Consider the following 15092-nt stretch of genomic DNA (forward strand, 5'->3'; position numbering starts at 1 on the left):
GAGAATGCTACCGCAGCCCGCCCAGACGGATCTGCAGACTGGCCCCATCGCAGAGGATTAGACGCAGGGTGCAAGGATCATAGGGTTTTTGTACACAGAGGGGAGTTTTAAGAGGAAATTGGTCACTGCATGTCATCTCGAGGGGTGGTGATTCAGGGAGCAGGGCTGGGGGTCAGAAGGCACGTGGCTGCCATCTCGGAGGTTCCTGCTCACTTTTCAGAGGGCAGGCTGGCTTCTAAAAATCAACGCTCCCTCTACCCCCAAACAGCGATTCTTTTGCAGTGAATCACTTCCAGAAATGAATAGCCACAGTTTTTTGGAATGAACGTTGTGAAATCCCTGCTTTATAATGGCAGGTTTTCAGTTGGTGGTTTTATCAGAATTTCTCAAGATCAAAACGAAACCTTCTCTTTAAAAAGGAAAGAAAGTACTGTCAATACAGAAAGCAAAAGTATTTCCAGTCTCCTACTGAACTGTCACAGCAGACCTCTGTAGCTCTATTTAGAGATGTCTGTCCATATATTTGCCTGAATGCGTGAGTTCTTGGAAGTATGGATCCATTGCCAGGAGCTGGTGATTTCCTATGCAAAGGTCGCTAACTACAAGAACGGTTACACTCGGTGAGTAGGTGGTAGTTTCTGAAGATTATTGGTAACCCAGTGTTGGTCGTCTTGAGTCACGGATTTAAAGGATGGCTAGCAAGCTCTTAAACACTTCTGCTTTATATGATACAGAGCATGGAACTGCAGGACTCACAGACAGTTGTGAAGGGTTCTTAAGAATATGAATTCTTCGAATAATCAGTGAATCTTTTGAATATACTAGACTTTTGGAGGAGGAAAGGGTGTTTTACAGAAGGAAGTGGTTTGTGGGGGCTTTTAAAGGTACAGTCACTGCTTTTCTATATTTATTTTCAGCATCATTCAGGTCCTCCTGTATGAAAGAAATAAATGGTCTCAACAGAGAAAAAGTTATACTGACTCTTTACATGAAGAAACTTGATCCTCATGTTACTCTTAAATGGACTTTTTCTTCCTAAATATTCATAAGGGAAACTATCCCATGCAGGCAGCTAATTTTCTGTCGATCTCCACGACGTGGCTCTTTGAGAGCCCGGTGGGGTCTCCATGCGTTATTGGCAGCACTGTTATCCAGGGGCCCAGACAGGGAATAGGGTTACTGGAAACAGGGAGTGGAGCTCAAGGAACTGTTCTCTCTCCGGAGTGGATAAGATGTTTGACCTACTGACTCATTTCATAGGAATTAGGAAAACAACCTAGTGTGGTTTTCATTGTTAGTCCTGGAGGATTCCAAAATCTGTGTGTCTGCTAAATAAGATGAGCTGGCGAGAGGGAGCGCTGGCATTTGGCGTTTCTACTTGCCTCTTCTCCTGATGGAATCCAATCCTCTGCTTCCAGGACGAGTCCAGCCTGCGCTTGGGGATCCTTCGTATGACCGTTCAGTGGTGAGTAGGTATGACAGCATTTTCTGATTTCACTATTTCTTGCTTCTAACTGCCTAAATAGTGCTTCGTCTAGGGAAATCCTTTGAAGAGCATTTCCCCCAGTACGTTTCTAATGCATTGCAGATTTACCCGTAGAAAATACTGTGGATGTGATCATGATTCTAAAAGACAACACATAGACAACGACGAAAGTTAAGAATTAAGATGTATACTGATAGATTTTTGCAGCATACTGACATAAAGGCAGTTTCGGTTTTGACATACGTACACTAAAACGATATTTGTAATGCTGTTTAAACACAAGTGTACAAGGCGCCAGTATATTCTGGAAAAAGTAATATAATTACCAACAGTTAATGAAAGGCATGTGCTTTGAGCTACTGACAAAATGTAGAGAAACTTGTGATTCACGTTTTGGTTTTCAACCAATGTTATCAAATAAACTAAAAGTATCAGAAGAGGACAAAGAAAGTATGTTGGAAGTGGATAAAAGCAGAAACTGAGAAAAGATAGCTTTGATATTTACAGTGTTAGATTATGGCCTCTATATAATGTCATCTATGCTGGACTTCCCCCATCACACCCTCAGATTATGATCTTAATTATTCAAGAGATGTGTGGTGTGTTGGTGGTATAGTGGTGAGCATAGCTGCCTTCCAAAAGATGCTGGGTGTATAATTACTATTGAATTTCTCATTCCCTTGGGAGGTAGCTTAGTAGAAGGTTGAGTCAGGCATGCTGGTGCTGTTTATTCAGTGTGCTGTCCTATGTCCGAATGCCCGAGAGTTAAGAGTTGTTAACCTTTCCAGGGTGCTAGGTCCCTTTCAGATTCTGATGGAAGCCATGAACCCTTTTCCCACACCTGTATGCAAACATTCGCCTGCCCTTTTACAGACCCAGAGACACATATCCATGTCCCCACCATTAAGAACGCTGCCCTGGACTGACCCCTCATGACAACTCTACTATTCTTAAGCTTCCCAGGAAACACTGTTATTAAAAAGGAGGAGGCATCCAGGTCAGAAAGAAGTCATTGTGGTTGCTAGGTGGGGGTGCAGAGCCAAAGACAAAGGGTGGAGAAAATACATGACTAATACTAAATAAATAAGGAGCATGGTTAATACCAGAGCCTGCAAACGGATAGCCCAGGGTCCCTCAACATTGAACCTTGTGTATCTGTAAAGTACATTGTGAATTCAGGTAGAGAGCTGAAGACTCAATGTGAAGGAGTTGGGAAGAGTTTTCATACATATATTTGTCTATGGCTTTCGTACAATATAAAACTGTGAGATCTCTTCATTTTTCACTGTGTATGCTACCACATTAGGTGGGATTCGGAATCATCTCAGCTCCAGAAGTATAATTCATAACCATTATAACAAAGCAGAAACATGATTCTACATTAGCAGGAGAAATTTGGTGGGGCTAGATTTAAGATAGCATGGTTACGTACAAAAGAAACATCATTTTTAAAAAATGCAGCCCTTATCACTCATCAGCTAAATTTAAGTCAATGCTGTGAGGCTGCTGTGGGAAAAACAGTCATGATTCTTGGGTATATGAAAAGGAGTATGACATAAAGGGGTAAGAAAACAAGACTTAGTGTTCGTCAGACTCATCGCGGCGTTCTGTTTGAGTCACACTTGAAAAAAGATTTTGGGCAATTGTGAAAAACTGATACACAAGCAACAGAAATCACACGCCCTTCCAGGAAAACATAAAGTTAACTGAGGGTTTTATTCCACAGTGAACAGAGCCTGGAGGATTTCTTGCTAATGGCCTTTAGGTAGTAACAGTCTGGTTTGTACGTATATTCTGGGGCCTCGCACACTGCCTGGTGTTCAGTACTTGAAATGATTGTTGCGTTTAGTGATGTGAATAACGCTCCTGTGATAGACTTTGCAGGAGTAAGTAGGTTCAAATAAAACCAGAGGTAGTGTCATGACAGACAGTATATAATACATAAATTTGCTGAGTGATTAAAGATAAGGAAGACTGTCTCACTTGTGAGGATGATACAATACTTTGGAAGCTACCAAATCTTAGTTTGATACCCCTTTCAAGATGAGAGCAGGATAGGTCTGCTGGGGCGGTGGAAACATTCATTCTACAAACCCTGAGGGCCTACCTGGCTGGGTGCTTACAGTCTGGTAGAGGAGACAAAGATACAGAAACAGAATCACAGAGTGTGATGAGTGCCATGGGAGCATGACAACAGCATGCTCAGGGCTTGGGACACTTAGCCTCCACCCCACGCTGCTTCTGATGGAGGGGAGGTCACAATTGACCCCAAGGGAATAGGCTTGACAGAGTTAGCCGGATGGGAGGCAGGTGGGGCAGCCTGTCCAGAGGCTCAGACCTGTGTGTGTGGGGAAGGGGTGATGGGAGACTTGGCAGTCACTGTGAACACGGGTCTGAGTGCCACACCTCGCTTGCCTGAAGGTTTCTACCCAGGAACCTTGACAGTCAGATGTGTGCTTCAGAAAGGCCAGATGGGCTGTAGTGAAGAGAGTGACTTGGAAGGGGCGGGGTGGGGGACAAGCCATCGAGGCAAGGAGGCCAAATGGAAAGCTTCGGTCAGGACGCACGTGGTGATGGATTGGGGGCAGAAACGGGGGAGGATGATGCAGGCAGTGTGACTGGGGTTATCATGTGGTATCATTCACCACAAAACGCAGTCCAAGAGGAAGCCCAGGTTTGAGTGGGGACAGGTGGGGCCCAGGTGTGAGCAGGGAGAGGTGACATTCAGACACGTCAGTACACAGAGACAGAGTCAGTGGAAGACACAGAGCAAATGGGAAGTTGGCCGATGAGGATAAGGACTTGAGTGAAGACCTGTCTCCAAAGCAGGAGATGCTGTTCCAATTTTTCACGTGGTAGTTTTCATTTTACTCTGATTCATTTGTAATAAAACCCCTTTTATTTATTTATTTTTCTATTATGTATATTTAAGGTGTCAACATGCTGGTTTGAGATACATGTACATAGCAAAGTAATAACTTACATTCCAGCTATGAATGTACCATCTCACGGTTACCTTGTTGTGTATGTGTGTTAAGCCCACCTAAAATGTACTTAGAAATATTTAGGGCTGGGTGTGATGGCTCATGCCTGTAATCCCAGTACTTTGGGAAGCTGAGGTGGGCAGATCACGAGGTCAAGAGATTGAAACCATCCTGCCCAGCATGGTGAAACCCTGTCTCTACTAAAAATACAAAAATTGTCCCGTCTCAGCCTCCTGAGTAGCTGGGCGTGGTGACACACGCCTGTAGTCCCAGCTACTCAGGAGGCTGAGACAGGAGAATCGCCTGAATCCGGTAGGTGGAGGTTGCAGTGAGCCAAGATGGCACCACTGTACTCCAGCCTGGCAACAGAGCGAGACTCCATCTCCAAGGAAAGAAAAGAAATATTCAGTATGCAGTATAATCTTGACTGTGGTCCTCATGCTGTACTTCGAATCTCTAGATTTATTCATCCCACATCACTCCAACTTTGTACCCTTTGACTCACATCTCCCCATCCCCCCACCCCCAACCACCACCGTCTGTTTCTACTTACTGTATTTTACTGTTTTCGATTCCACATTATTACCTCTGATCCTCAAAGCTCTATTAGTGTTTCTGTATATTTCCTTCCAGTATTGTCCTACACACAATTTGCAGAATCAACATAATTCTGTATAGGTACTTTTCTTTTTTTTTGTGATGGAGTTTCACTCTTGTTGCCCAAGCTGGAGTACAATGGTAGAATCCTGGCTCACTGCAACCTCCACCTCCCAGGTTCAAGTGATTCTCCTGCCTCAGCCTCCCAGTTAGCTGGGATTACAGGCATGCACCACAATGCCCAGTTTATTCTGTATTTTTGATAGAGATGGGGTTTCACCATGTTGGTCAGGCTGGTCTTGAACTCCTGACCTCCGGTGATCCACCCGCCTCGGCCTCCCAAAGTGCTGGGATTACAGGTGTGAGCCACCTCGCCTGGCCTGTATAGGCACTTTCTAACCCACTTTTAAAACAGGCATGTTCTCCCTGTGCTTTAAAATGCCCTTAAAATATTTCTAATGGTGCTAATTCTGTAATTTGGGAGTGTCTAATTTGCTTCCAGTTTTTTAAAAAATTACTTTTATATTACAGCAATTAACCTTTCAAATACATGAATCTTGGGCATATTTTTAATGATTTCCTTGGGTGAGATTCCTTACAGTGAATTTCTTGAGTAAAAGGAGGTTAAGTATAAGATTCTTGATATACCTTGCTAAATTGTTTTCTAGAAAGCTTAAACCAAGTTCTCCACATTTTGGCAAAGTATGAAATGTCCTTCTCTCCATATCTTCGTCAGCACTGAGTAGTCTTTTTTTTTTAATCTTTAGACAAAAAGGTGACATTATTTTTGGTTCATCTACTCAGAAGCTATTTAATGAACGTTCACTCCTTGTCAGACATGTGCATGTTTTCATCTCTACCAATAACGTTGAACTTTGTTCATATGTATATCAGCCTGTTGTTTTCTTTTATAAATATTCTGTTCATGTCCATTATCAACTTTTCTATTGGTTGGGGTGTGACTGTTTCTATGATATATTTATAAGTGTATGTGTGTGTGTGTACATGTTTGTGTCTGTCTGTTGGTCTAAGATATTTGGGGCAAATACTTTTCCCAGCTTCTTTGACTTTTAGTTTTGCTTATACTTTTTTGGAAATACAGAACCTTTGTATTTTATTATTGTTATCATGGTGGTTTAAGTTCTGGGATACATATGCAGAGTGTGCAGGCTTGTTACATAGGTATACACGTGCCATTGTGGTTTGCTGCACCCATCAACCCATCATCTACATTAGGTATTTCTCCTAAAGCTATCCTTCCCTGACAGGCCCCGGTGTGTGATGTTCCCCTCCCTGTCTATGTGCTCTCATTAGAACCTTTGTATTTTATGTAGTGGAGTAAGTGATTTTAACTTTTTTTTTTTTCCTATATAATTTGTTACCTTAGGCTTAGGAATTCCTTCCTACCCAGAAGTTAGAAAATACTCATCTAATTTTTAATTTCATTTTTAACATTAAACTCACCAAATTAGAAGTAAGGTGTGGCCAGGCACAGTGGCTCATACCTATAATCTCAATCCTTTGGGGGGCTAAGGTGGAAGAATCACTTGAGGCCAGGAGTTCAAGACCAGCCTGGGTAATGTAGTGAGACCCCCATCTCTACCAAAAAGTTTAAAAATTAGCCAGGCATGGTAGCATGTGCCTGTAGTCCCAGCTGCTTGGGTGGCTGAGGTGGGAGGATCACTTCAGCCCAGGAGTTTGAGGCTGTAGTTAGCTATGATCATGCTATCGCATTTTAGCCTAGTCAACAGAGCAAGACCCTGTGTCTTTTAAAAAAGAAAAATGTGAAACAAAGATCCAAATTGACTTTGTTTTATATAGTAAATACCCCAACATTGTGTATTGAGTCATGTATCTTTCCCTAGTTAATTCGTGGTGCTTCCTTTATTTTATATTTCAAGACTTTTTGCTGTTATATCCAGCGGTAGGAGTCCATGAACTTTTTGGATATTGGTATGCACAGAGGATGCAATAATACTTTTTCCCAACATTTTATTATAATAAATATACTGGATAGATTCCATAATTAATATTCTGCCACTTTTCTTTACCCTCTTATCTATTCATTTAATAATTCTTAAACGTCTCAAATCATTATTTGAATTTCAAAGTGGACTATCAAAGACATTTCCCTTACCCTATTTTTCTCTAATTTGTAGTTTTGATTTCCAGCAAGCCTTCAGCAATTTATAATATTAGTACAGAAAGAGGGTAGACAGCACACTAAATACCCAGAGAAACTACTTGCCAAAACATGTTTTAGTCATTGAACTTTATGGGGATGGCTAGCAAGGGGGCTTCCTGGAACACAGTGCTGGGGAGGCCTTAGGAGTGGGCTTTGAACGAAGCCCAGGTCACATTCCCAAGTGGCCATCGTCATGCTCTGCCAGGGAACCCTTAGCAGAAAGGCTGCTTTGCCCAGGATATGACTTGTCACCCCAGACCAGCCCTACTGCTGTCTGCCATGGAGTGTCCCGGGTCCACAGTGAGTGGTTAGTTACATAGACCTTAGACCAAGGAGCTTAGTCACCTCTTTCCAGCTGAAGTCATGAGCACCCTAAGCTCCCATGGGTTGTTGAGGCCTGATAGCCTCCTGGCTTAGAGATGGGTTTGCAACTGGGTCTGCACAGGAAACTGACCTACTGGGTCTGCCTCTTGGTGCAGCATACAACCAGCTACGTGGAAAAATCCAGAGCCTGCAATAAAAGACTCGCCTTTGATCACCCCTTGCCCTTCCCCCATCTAAGTGTCGATTTTCCTATCCATAAAATATGTTGGTTTTGGCCAAGCATAGTGGCTCACGCCTGTAATCCCAGCACTTTGGGAGGCCAAGATGGGCAGATCACCTGAGGTCAGGAATTCGAGACCAGGCTGGGCAACATGGCAAAACCCCATCTTTACTAAAAATACAAAAATGAGCTGGGCGTGGTGGCGCATGCCTGTAAATTCCTGCTACTTGGGAGGCTGAGGCAGGACAATCGCTTGAACCCAGGAGGCAGAGGTTGCAGTGAGACAAGATCGTGCCACTGCGCTCTAGTCTAGGCAATAGAGCAAGACTCTGTCCGCCAACCCCCAAAAGCCAAAAACAGTTGTTGTTGTCGTTTTTTAGATTATAGAGAACATTTTTTTCTTTATCCAAAATCTGAATTTTAATCTAGAACACTGAATATAGGTCAGTATCCACCCCATTTTCAGAAATCTGAGAAGACCTTTTTTTTTTTCCAGCTTCTCTGAATAATACTTTCTGGGATGTTACAAACATTGATGAAGTTCACCAGAACAGATGTAGGGGTAACACTTTAAAGTCGTTAGATACGGCTCCAATAAAAGGCATGAGAAGGCACCCATGAGACCCTACAGAAGAAGCCTCATGCCCGGGCAGCCTCGGGGCTGACCAGCTGCCTTACTGAGCACATTCCTGCCTCCACCCCAGAGACTCTGTGGTCCAGTGTCACCTCGATTCTAAATTCCCTGCTTCTTAGTGAATGATGCTGTCGCATCTTAGAAGTCTGGCCAATACATGCTTTGAAATTTGAGGATAGCTATCCTGAAAAAGTTTAATATAACCTAAATTGATAGTCTAGTGACATCAGTATTCAGAAGGAGGCATTCTATTTCAGCAAGTGGTTTTCAGAAAAAAAGAAAATAACCTGAGTTTTTCTCCTGCCATGCTCCCCTCTTGGTTTTATGTTGCGAAAAGAGCTTGTTGCTTGCCTGATGCACTGTGTTTTTTTCTGCCTTTGAAGCTGTCACTCCCTCAGCCTCCCCCCGTTGTCCACCTCTCTGATACCATTACTCCACTGAGAAGCTGTCTCAGAGGTACCCTACCACATTCATCTCTCCCAGCCCAGGGCTGCCTTTAACATTACAGATACACAGATATCAAAGTGTTGGAATTTATTGGGCTTTCACTAATTTGCCAGAGGCCAGGGAGGGTAGATACAAAGTACTCCTAACCTGTTATTTTCCTTGCTGTTAAAATGTAAAGAAGACTGATGTAAGTCTCTCTGTCTTCCACCAGTCATAACCATGGTATGCACAGAGCTTATGAATCATCTTCTAAATCCACAGCTAGTTTTAAAATTTAGCTTCCAGGCTAGATCTGCAGGAAATGATTGTGAGATCATAAATGCTATGGAGTGAATATGAAGTTACTTACCAGATCCCATAATGTTAGCTCAGGGAATCCTGAGGAAGGTGTCACTAAGAAAGCTGCTTTCGAAGCTGAGTCAGACCTGTATGGAATTTATTATCTCCATTGTGTTACCATGCCAAACATATAAATAGCTTCAAAGTGAGTTCAGATTAAAACACAGGATAATCTTTGGATATATTCACAGGCAGTGGGGTCGCGTAACAAGTTATTAAGGAAAATAAAAAATATTTGAGGTACAGCCTCAACTTTTTAACACGGATCTTAAATAAAAAGGTCTAATGAAATATTCCATGGTATTGCTCTCTGGAATTTAAAAAAAGCAAAACAAAAATCAAGAGGGCACTGAAACAGTGTTTTAGATAGATCACGGGTATTTTCCAGCATGGCATTTTTAGTGCACGCACTTCACTGGGAGCCCTCTCATATGAAACTGAAATGTCACCACCATGTGATAAAGCGTTGACTAGCTGTGACCTAATCTGTACTGATCATGACTAACGCAGAAGTCCAGGTCACTGCGGTTGTATTTCCTGTGGCCTCAGTGTTCTGGGGTTAGGGTTAACAGAGGTAATTCATTTCTGTGTTCAAGTCTCTCATTCTTCCATCATGTAAACTATAGGTGGGAGCGGACTGGATTCAGCATTGCTACAAGAGAAAAACAATAAATAGTGGCCAGGCATGGTGGCTGATGCCTGTAATCTTGGCACTTTGGGAGGCCGAGGCAGGAGGATCACCTGAGGTCGGGAGTTCGAGACCAGCCTGGCCAACATGGAAAAAACCCATCTCTACTAAAACTACAAAATTAGCCATGTGTGGTGGCGCATGCCTGTGATCCCAGGTACTCAGGAGGCTGAGGCAGGGGAATCGCTTGAACCCGGGAGGCAGAGGTTGCAGTGAGCCGAGATCACACCATTGCACTCCAGCCTGGGTGAAAAGAGCGGAACTCCATCTCAAAGAAAAAAAAATAGTACCACCACCGACACCACGTGTTGAGAGCACCATGTGCCAGACTCTGCGCCAAGTACTTTATATTGATTATCTCTTTTAATAAACAAGCCTGTGTGGCGGACCCTGTGGTAAGACCCATTTTACAGATAGACAGCTGAGGCTGGGGGAAGTTTAACTCAATTTCCTGAAGATGAAACAGCTAGGAAATGGAGGAGCCAGGATTCAAGTCATAGCAGTCTGGCTCCTGTGCCCAAGCTTTCCATTTGTATCCTATTCACTTTTCATGAGTAAATGACTCATGTTGGAGGTGTTTTTATCCTTGGGGCCACTCAATTTTATTCAGCCAGTTTCCTCTGGTGGTGGTTTTCATGCACTCGGGAAGAATGACTGTATTCCCCATAGCCGGGCACCTTTGTGCCATTCCTTGTTCTGGATCACCTGGCTACAGCTCACGAATAGTGTAGATTACCACCCCCGCCCCCATCATCCAGCAAATGTGCTGTGGGTATAGGAGAGGATGTTCAAAAAAGGCAGTTAACAAAGCCACTATCCCAATCACCAAGAAAAACAAATGTGGCATAGTCCATGATAGAGCCCCCTTTTTTCATTACTAGACATGAACAGCAGCTCATGAATGCCTTCCAGTAAGTTCAAGCCCCATAACTGAAGTGCACTGTCAGGAGCCAGAAGGAAACCTGTTGTCTTGTGATATTATTGTTTCCTGGTTGACCTCATAATGCTTCAGTCAGGTTTCCCATTGACAGGGCTCAAGACAGCCTTCGTGCTCTGATCTTATCCCTCGGGACTCCCTCAGTCCTTACCGTATGAAGCCCATCGTGCTTGCCCTGTGTCTAGAAGCTCTTCCTTCCTTCTGCCTGGCCCACAGCCACTGTCCCTTCAGAGCACTGTTCAGATGAAACCTCCTCCAGGCAGTCTCCGCTGACTCCTAAGGGCTGGGCCAGGTGCCCTTGGGGGCTTCCACAGAGCCCTCTGCTCACCCAGTTGGACACGTGGCATACTATATTCTATCATTACTTCCTATTTTTTGTCCATCCTCTCTGGCTTGCATTGACCCCTTAAAAGCCATGGTCGGATAGTGTTTATTTTGGATAAACACTCAGACACATGATAGACAATAAATGTTACAGAGAAATGACCTACCGGGTAACACGAGAAACTAATGTGTACTGTGTCAAGTGTTTATAGTTTACAAGATGTTTTCACACACATGACTTCATTTAATCCTCCTGGCAACTCTGGGAAGTAGATTTCTGCATCCCTGTTGTACTGACCAGGAAACATCAGCCTCCCCTGAGGCTGGGACATGGTTAGCAGGTGGAAAGCCAGGACTCAGGCTCAGGTCTTCGAACCCAGATCTTATGCCCTATATACCGCCATGCTGATATTCCCGGGGCAACTCTCTGACATATTTCCAGAATCTTTCACAAAAGTCCCGTGTCATCCTTGTCCTGGCCAGCTAGACTCAGAGGGAGGATTGATGGATTTTCATCTCCCTCCTCCCCTTCATCTTTTCTTCTTAGCATTTTCCTGCCCTCCCCACCGCCGCACTTTTCCACCAAAAGCCTGATGCTGGCATGTAATGGACCCTTTCCAAGTTTCAAGGTATTGACAGTAAATCCTTTGTATTCAGACCAGGCCAGCTGCTTTCCTTTTCTTGTGGGGAGAACTTCTGGAAAAGTGGAGGGGGGTGGGTGGGGCTTCAGGTAAAGTATCTCAGCAAATCGGATAAGTCAGCCCGTTGCCGTGTTAGTGGGTAAGAGATGAACTGGGGGAGGGATGTGTATTTGGGCAGGGAGCAAGCCGGCAGGAGAATGTGAGTGGGCAGCCAGTTGATTGGCAAGTGAGAGGCTGTGGAGAGGTCACTGCTGGGCTGGGCTGTGCAATTAAACAGTTGAGCAGATCTTAACAGCAGACTGTGGCGGTGTTCTCCACAGGCCTGCAGGGAGCAGGGGAAGCGAGCAAGCTGGAAGCATCTTTGGGCACAGAGCTAGAGATGAATTTCATAAGCATGTAACCTGAATGCCACCGGAGGAGGGAGAAATAGAGATTGCAGGCAGCCTTTCCTAAGCTTAAAAAATTCTGAACACCCAGTTTTGCTTTGTTCTGGGGACCTCTGGCAATGCTGTTGAAGAGAGGAATTTTTAATTTCATAGAAAAGTGAATTTTACCACCACAACAGAACATGAGACCAAGGTCATAAATCCCTTTGTTGGGAACATCCGTTCTGAACTCCTTTTATACTTTTATTTCCAGGAAGAGGCTATACCAGCAAGTATGATGGTTTTGCTAAAGGTTCTTTCTCCAGAACATTCAGAGATCAGAGAGATTCAGGAGGTCAAAGTAGGCTGACATCATTGTTCATCCGTTTCGTCAGCAAGCCTTTCTTGAGCACCTACTGTGCGCCAGGCACTGGTTGGCACTGAGGTGAAGATGATAGTGATGAAAACACAGGCGTGGTCTCTGTCATCATGGAAACACACACACACCCCCCCAAGAAAAATCATGCCCTCAGGGGAAGGCACTCCCATGAAACGGGACCTCCTTCCCAGTGGGTCCCTGAGGAGGTAATTTCCAAGGTCCCAGCTAAGGGATGAGCAGGAATGTGTGGGTGTGAGGGGTAGGGGTGAGAACTCTCAGCACAGAGCAGCACAAAGACCCTAGAGTGGGGAATGAGGTGGCGGGCCACTTGCATTTCAGAAGTCTTCTGGAATAGAATGTCTCTCTTTTTTTTGGTGATAGAGTCTTGCTCTGTTGCCTAGGCTGGAGTACAATAGCACAATCCCGGCTCACTGCAACCTCCGCCTCCCAGGTTCAAGCGATTCTCCTGCCTCAGTATCCAGAGTAGCTGGATTACAGGTGTGTGCCACCATGCCCAGCTGATTTTTGCATTTTTAGTAGAGACAGGGTTTTACCATGTTGGCCAGGTTAGTCTCGAACTCTGTCTCCTGGAATCTCTTGATGAGCCCCTTGTGAGGTTCCCCAGCCCAGGGCGTTCTCCCAGGTGCTCAGGAGAGACCTGTCCCCAAGAGACTGCTTGCTGCTTCCTCTTCCTGTGAATGCCACTTGCCACTGTGAAGGGAATAAATAAGGATAGACCAGAAAAGCAAATTGCAAGCAATGTGAAACCAGCTGTCAGTTTTCAGGTGCCCAGGAGCATGACAGTATGCCCAAGGGACCGTAACAGGACTTGACATAGAGCTGGGTCTAAAACAGATGACCTGGTGGCTGCAGAGTGGTCCACACAGGTGAGCATCGCGAGGCCAAAGGACTCGTGTTGAGCAGGATGAGAACACAATGTTGGTTAATTCAGTTTTGTTTTGTTTTGTTCAGTTTTGAGATAGTGTCTCGCTCTGGCAGGCTGGAGTGCAATGGTGCGATCCTCGGCTCACTGCAACCTCCGCCTCCCAGCTTCAAGCAATTCTCCTGCCTCAGCCTCCCAAGTAGCTGGGATTACAGGCGCCTGCCACCACGCCCAGCTAATTTTTTTGTATTTTAGTGGAAATGGGGTTTCACCGCGTTGCCCAGGCTAGTCACAAACCCCTGAGCTCAGGCGATCCACCCGCCCTGGCCTCCCGAAGTGCTGGGATTACAGGCGTGAGCCACCGTGCCAGGCCAATGTTGGTTAATTCTGAAAAGCGAAGCCTGCAAGAAGAAATGAACTTCAACCTTTGAGTGGGGGTGGGGCGGGGACTACAAGGAGGAGAGGCCGGGGAGTGTTGTATAAACATGGGTCTGATCCATCTAATCTTTACTACCTGTAGGGACAGGTGGATGCAGTGGAAGGGAAGGTGGAGTTTTTCCAAGGTCACAGATTAAGCAATAGAGTAGAATGTCTTTGCAGCTGCAAGAGGAGGTGTGAGCAACTTGTTCACAAGGTACATTTTGCCGGAGTTTCCCCTTACAAAATCTTCTTTGCTTGAGAGTAGCACTTGGGATTTCTGTGCCAATAGTAAGCTGGATCCCTTGGGTTGAATCGTTATCACCAATCTGTAAATTAAGCATTTTTTTTTAAATGGTGTCTACTTTCAAAGTTTTCCTGAAGTGCCAGTCTGAAGCAGTTACCTTTAAAAGCTGTTCTTGAATAATAGGTTGCTATATCCTAGTCTGTAATCTTGGACTAATGTCTGAGGAAGAAAAAAAAAAGAATATTATCTCTTTGTCCGATTAAGAAGCGGAGGTAGACGGCAATTCAACATGTTGCACGGGTCAGGCTGTGCTGAGCTTGCGTCTGGGACAATGACCAGACAGATGAAAGGAGAAGTGAGAGAGATTTTTAGCACATCAGGACTGCTCTGAAACACTGATTTTTTTTCCATCTCCTCCCACCCCCCATAATTCCAGCAGGAGGATTCAGTGGCAGGTGCTTTAATTCAGTGTGTAAACATCGTGCTTCTTTATTGCACACTAAAATATTCATGAGGCAAGGGAGTTGCTGATTTGAAGGTGCAGCTTTGAAACCGACATCTGGGGGCTTGGTGATCAGTGTCCCGCCACACAGTCTCAAAGTGTGACGTGACCAAGGAGGACCCCCAGGAAGAGCCTGTGTCTTCCGTGGCCAGGGACCTCTCCTGTCCCCCGAGAAGTGGATTCACAGGAAACCGGAGCAGGAGGACACATTTAGCCCCACTCGTGTGGGTCCCCAGCCCCTTCTCCTTTGATCAGGCGGTTCAAGCACGCCTTGAAGTTCCACTGTTGAAACAACATGACTTCTGCAGTTAGGTTCTAATACTTGTCATTGCTCAACTTAAACCACTAGCAATGTTAGTTAAAAACCTCCTGGGGACCGGGTAGGGTGGCTCATGGCTGTAGTCCAGCACTTTGAGAGGCTGAGGTGGGTAGATCACTTGAGGTCAAGAGTTCGAGACCAGCCTGGCCAACATGGTGAAACTCTCTCTCTACT

General features: G+C 44.8%; 1 long non-coding RNA gene across 2 annotated transcripts in view; it reads left to right on the forward strand.

Annotated features, from left to right (window-relative positions):
* The window catches only part of LOC105732014 (uncharacterized), a 239360-nt gene that overhangs the window by 192029 nt on the left and 32239 nt on the right, over positions 1–15092 (forward strand). For both annotated transcript variants that reach the window (XR_010341610.1, XR_010341611.1), the window contains exon 5: positions 1419–1473. This is a non-coding gene — a long non-coding RNA (uncharacterized LOC105732014). The remainder of the gene's footprint in view (positions 1–1418; positions 1474–15092) is intronic.

The sequence above is a fragment of the Aotus nancymaae genome, unplaced genomic scaffold (assembly GCF_030222135.1).
Source record: "Aotus nancymaae isolate 86718 unplaced genomic scaffold, 86718_ANA_hifiasm-v0.15.2.pri h1tg000002l, whole genome shotgun sequence".
Lineage (NCBI taxonomy): Eukaryota > Metazoa > Chordata > Mammalia > Primates > Aotidae > Aotus > Aotus nancymaae.